Genomic DNA, 6,000 nt, shown 5'->3' with positions numbered 1-6,000 from the left:
AAAATAACAAAAAAAATGCAGAATGATAACGTAGATGACATCGTCTCTACTACTCTAGTAAACCTTCTGAGGTCGCTATTAACTTACCAATATTATTACCTCAATTTGTAGAATTATCATATCGACTGAGAAATTTTATTTTTTGTGAAATATTGGAGAATAAGTTATATTTTTTTGAAAAATTAATTTAAACGAAGGAAACTAGAAGATTCAAATTTATATGTACTTAAACGTCTTATATTTTCTTAGTCTACATATATTAAGAACAAATTTTATAAAAAGATCTAAAAAGATATGACAATGTTTTTACTTACCATATGTACAGCAAGAGGCCTTGACCGATGTCTGATTGCTGATAAACCCTAGAGAAAAAGGAAATAGGCTTTAGTGACTTACACAATTTTGAAATATATTATTTCCCTTCCGCTTTTTTGCTCTTCATTCAATGCTTTATAAAAAGTGTTACAGTGATCGGATTTAGTTAAAATATGCGCCGTTTTGTTCGTAAACTTGTTGCCAACGAGATGCCAACTTCATTATACCCCTCTCGTAGAAGGCTGCGTCCCTATTGGCAAAAAACTCGGAGAGCCAATTTTCACAGGCCTCTCTTGAGGCCAACTTCTCACCATTAAGCGCGTTCGCCATGGACAGGAAAAGATGGTAATCACTTGGTGCCAGGTCCGGGCTATATGGTGGATGCGATAAAACCTCCCATCCGAGCTCCCGTAGCTTCTGACGAGTCATCAACGAAGTGTGTGGTCTGGCGTTGTCCTGGTGGAACACTACACCCTTCCTGTTGGCCAATTCTGGACGCTTCTGGTCGATCGCCTGCTTCAAGCGGTCCAGTTGTTCGCAGTAGATGGTAGAATTAAGCGTCTGGCCATGTGGGAGCAGCTCATAGTGGATGATTCCCTTCCAATCCCACCAAACACACAGCAAAACCTTCCTGGCCTTCGACCACGACCGTTTTCGCTTGATATTGTCGTATGTGATCCATTTTTCGTCGCCAGTCACCATTCGCTTCAAGAATGGGACGAGTTCGTTCCGTTTCAGCAGCATATCGCAGGCGTTGATTCGGTCCAGAAGGTTTTTTTGCGTCAAATTATGCGGCACCCAAACATCAAACTTTTTTTTGTATCCAGCCTTCTGCAGATGGTTCAAAATGGTTTGGTGACTAACTCCCATCTCCTGGGCGATGTCACGAGATGCCATATGCCGGTCTAACTCGATGTATTCCATGATTTGATCGGTATTTGTCGTCACAGGTCTTCCGCCGGCTGGCTTATCCATGGTGTCGTTTTCACCGACTCTGAATCGTCGAAACCATTCCTCCGCGGTTCGAAGTGATAGAGTACCATCCCCCAAAACACCATTAATCTCACGGAACGTTTATCTAGCGAATTTGCCTTCAACGAAGGAAAACTTTAAAATAGCGCGAATTTCGGCGTTAGTGAACTCCATGTTTACACGTCTATAACTGTTGAACGCAATATCCAAATTAATCATGCATAGCGTTGTTTTGTAGGTTATGTCAAGACCTTTCAAATTATGTATAGTGTTGCCAGATACGAGCTCTGTAGCGCTTTGTACATAGCCGCGAAATTCAAAAGACAAAAAAGCGGAAGGGAAATAACGGCCAACCTTATATCTTAAGATTTCTAAGAAATTCTGGCTAAAAAGTATCTACGAAGATATCTTTTTATTGAATTTAACTTATACTCGGGAAGTATTACTAAACGACCTAGCGGCCAAAGTTATAACTTTTCGCATACAAAAACAGATATAAGTCGGCAACAAAACTTCTAAACTCAGCAAACAACATCTTTCAACAGCAATCTAAATGTGGTGGATATTCACCAAAACTTTGACAAAAGCGACACTGCAACCTATAGCGCTGAGGGAACTCACAACCAATGTTGCCACATGAAATTTGTTTGTATGCCTAATCTACATTTACAAACTTCTAACAATTTCGAATATAATAATAACAACAACAATAGCAGCTTAGTAGAATTAACAACTGGAAATTACCACTGAGTGCTGCTTCTGTTGTTGTTGTTGTGGCACTGATGCACATTTGTCGATTGGTCATTGTAATATGTGTGGCATGAAGGCAGTTCGGAAGAGTAGTGCGAGAGTGAGAGTATGTGTGTGTGTGTGGAAATTTGTTAAGCACAAATGCAACATCGTATACATTTGCACACACTAATACTCACACATACGCAAATAAGCACACAATGACACGGAACCGCATGCATCATGCCAATGAGCTGCATTGTGTGGCATGGCTTCGTGACTTTTAAATAGTTTTGTGTGCAGGCGCAAATGAATGAGACGCTGTTGCAACAATTCTCGGCTCCAACTTTACGGCCAACAGCAATTGTTGTTGCTGCGCCTAATAGGTATTTAGTATTGTTGCCAGGGCTGGGCAAGTGCTGGTCGCAAGATTTATTATCACATTAAAAGTTGTTCGAGCAAATACTTGCGCAAATAGTTTGCGACGCCGAAAGTTGCTCAACGCACACACACACAGAACACTTGGGTACAAAACTGTGAAAAGAACCAACTAATACATGCATATGGCGGCATTAGTTGGAAACCGAAGAATGCAGTGCTGGCCATTTTATTGCGGTTGTTGTTGTTAGTTTTATTTGCATTATTCCGTTAACAATGCGAGAGTGTGTGTATTAGTGTGGTTTTGTAACTGAGATCCACTTCAATCTTCATGCGCCCACTTGTCCTTGCAACTTTTCGACAAAATGCAGTTTCGGCAAAAGTTGAGTGCTGATATACATATGTATGTATGTATGTGCGTGAATGTATGTAGTAAGCCCTCAGCCGAATGGGATAGTTAGAAAGTATACTTTTGGTGACAGCAACTGTAATCCGAATTGGATAAGTGTGGAACACCTAAGAGACCAGATTGCTATAAGTAAGGTATCTGAGGTTAATGAGAACACCTAGTGTGAATTTTAAGAAAAATCAATTTTTTCGATATTTCGATAAGTTATTAACTAAAATTATAAATCGATATCTCAGATAGTTTTTGAGTTACAGACTTGCTAAGTGTAGCCGCTCATTTCAATCAGCTCCGTCAGTTTATCTTTAAACGCGTTTTTCTTAAAACTAAATTTTTCAAATTTGCTTGAGTGATTACTCGGAGACAAATAGTCCGATTCGATCACTTTCAAAGTTTTTCTACTAATTTTTGGATCTGTTTGAAAACGATTAACAATTTGGGTTAGATACAAGTTATTTTTTATACTCCGCCATTTTGACAAGCTTTAATTTTTTTCAACTGCCGTTCATTGTATGGACAATATCTTCTAGGAGAGAACTTTTTTTAGGTTTCAACTATCTAAGAAGTCCAAAACGACTGCAACCGTGGAGAACCTTTTCTTAGCGCCGTCGAAGATTCAGTCTAAATCGAAAAAAATATTTTTTTTTTGTTAAATTTACTGTGCATTCTTAAAATATGTCTAAATAGTCCCCTAAAATTGTGAAACAATTGATAGAGTAGTTCATTTTTACTACACAAAAAAAAAAAAGTTGTGAGAGCCGCTATTCGAAAACAATTAATATACATCAATTTAACAATACTTGCTGATTCCAATGAATCCTTACGGCTATATTTTATAAAGGGCTAGTTTAACATATCTTAGTTATACTTTTACGCGCAAAATATATGTGAACTTCAAATAGAAACGAATCGTTGCGGCCACATCTTTGTAACGAGATCATTTAGTCTATGCGGAGGTATACTTTTAGGCACTTATAGACCATTTTTTACAATTTTCTGTATATTTTTTAATTATCGAGTACTTACAATGAACATTTTAAAAATTTTGTCTATATTGGTATTGTTCTGCTATTTCTCAAGTCCAAATAATTAAATTTTATACATAGGAGAATGGTAACACTGTACGTCGAATGAAAACGGTGGAAAGTACGATAGTGGAGAATGTAAAAAGAGTGTTATTAAGGTCATATATCTATTATTATGGAATTTTTGGAACAGATGAGACCTTTGCTGGCTAGTTTCCTTCTAAAAGGGAGTTAAAAGAGTAATTCCTCGGCCTTTTAAACTTTTTACTGAAATATCAGCCTTTCAATTTTTTTATAAAATTAAACTAAATTTTATCCCTCTCTTTATCTTTTCCATCCAATCCCACCACCGTTTATCTAAGTATCTCTTTTTCGAATCAACCAACCAATTTCTCACAGCGCATCGACAAGAAGTTTAAATCTTCGCAGCTGATGCTGATGCTGTGATGTCTTAGCCTGGTAATTTATGTACAGAGCAATTAGTTATCAATGTCGTAAGAGATTATCGGGTTAAAGTGTAATAGTCACTGCAGCGGCTTAAACCAGACACATAGATGTGGCCGAATGTGGCAAGTTGCAATTACTTAGGACACTGCAGCACTGCGTTTGAGCACTCTAGCTCCCTAGTGCACGAGTATATACATATATAGCATATGTCTATTTGTGGAGCAAATACTTGGCAAAACAAGAGGATGTACTTAGCAAACATAAAATCGATTACATTTCGAAAGCGGTTCATGGCCAATATTATACTTGTATATTTGGGGACACGCACACTTAGTCAAATCAAATATGCAAATATACCTTGCTATACAAGTCCTTAAGAAAGGTAATGAGTTGGTTTATGATTTGATTAGCAGAAAATTTCGATTATATGTTGATTTTAAAGGCTCTAATTGTTTGAAAGTCGAGCTAGTGGAGCTAAGTTGTCGCTGAGAACACTAGGATCTTGAAAATAAATCACATCACTTCGAGAAGTAAAAAAATTCGGCTTTTCATCTTCCACAAAGAAATGAGTTGAGTTTAGATACTTTATAAATAGCATATTTTAACATACTCATCTCCAAAGTAAATATTTTTTTTATTTTTATCTTTTTTCTATCTGATGTTTCAAGGTGGGATCCATATCCATGAAAGTGTTAAAAACTTCGCTAGGTATTCTTAAACTATTCCATTAATTCTGTAAGAAGACTCTTGATAATTTTATACGTTTTTTGTATACCAGGACATCAACATTTGTTTCGGATTTAGGTATAAAATATGGCCTGTACTGCTGCAGGGGACTTTAACCAAAGGTAGTTCTTTGGTTCTATGCAACCATAGTTAAAAATACAATATTCTTCGGCATTTTTGTTTGGTAAAAGACGCTGGAAAAGACTACACTCGCGAAAAAATTGGCGTTTATTCAACGAGCTGCTGTCATTAGTATTTGTTGTGCACCAGGAACCACACGACCATTACTGGTGACTGGCACTGAATGTCTTGCTGCATATAGCACCGGTGTATATAGCCGCGAAAGCTGCCCTCAGACTCAGAGAATGTAGGTACTTAGATGACTGCAAGCCTGGGCACTCTGGCATCCCCGCATAGTTTGATTTCATTCCGAAATACTTGAATTATCAGGTTGCGGAAAGTAGCCCTAGCTGTTGCTTCTATGCCTCGTGGGTAGCATGTTAGGTTCCCAACTCGTTGGGAAGAGGGGCGGTGAACTCTTTTACGTATGGATCAAATATTGATTTACACTTTCGCAAACTTACCATCAGCTCCAGTTTTAGGCTGCCTGACCACGGTAGCGTCTTCGCAGCGGATTCTGCTGCCATTAAGGTAGCAATAGTCTTATTTCTCTGGAGCCTCCTTCAGAGTGGTGACTATCCACTTTGATAGTAGGGCAGCGACATTAGCCTTAAGTTCGCTGACTGTGTAGTCAAGTCTAGTGAAAGGATGTCTAAACCGCTTATCTCTAGCATTGAGTTATTTTATGATTATACAGGTTTGGCTGCTTGGCTACAGCGGTATTGTAGGAAACTATAAGGCTGATGAACTTGCTAGGACAGGTACTTCAGGCTCAATAACTGCGAAAAGGGATGGAGGATGAGCTTCGTTGACATCTTGTGGTTCACTACTAGACTGTTGGGGAATTCTTCGCTCTCGGCAAGGTCCATCTTTCAATGGTTG

The 6,000-nt window shown here is 38.3% G+C and overlaps 1 long non-coding RNA gene across 1 annotated transcript in view; it reads right to left on the bottom strand.

The window, feature by feature from the left end:
- Positions 1 to 313: 313 nt before the first annotated feature.
- Positions 314 to 6,000, bottom strand: part of LOC118683477 (uncharacterized) — a 184,963-nt gene continuing 179,276 nt past the window's right edge. Inside the window, exon 5 of the long non-coding RNA XR_004979298.2 lies at positions 314 to 362. This is a non-coding gene — a long non-coding RNA (uncharacterized lncRNA). The remainder of the gene's footprint in view (positions 363 to 6,000) is intronic.

This window comes from Bactrocera oleae, chromosome 5 (genome assembly GCF_042242935.1).
Source record: "Bactrocera oleae isolate idBacOlea1 chromosome 5, idBacOlea1, whole genome shotgun sequence".
NCBI lineage: Eukaryota > Metazoa > Arthropoda > Insecta > Diptera > Tephritidae > Bactrocera > Bactrocera oleae.
Note: the sequence above shows the minus strand (reverse complement) of the source record. Positions and strands in the feature narration are given on the sequence as shown.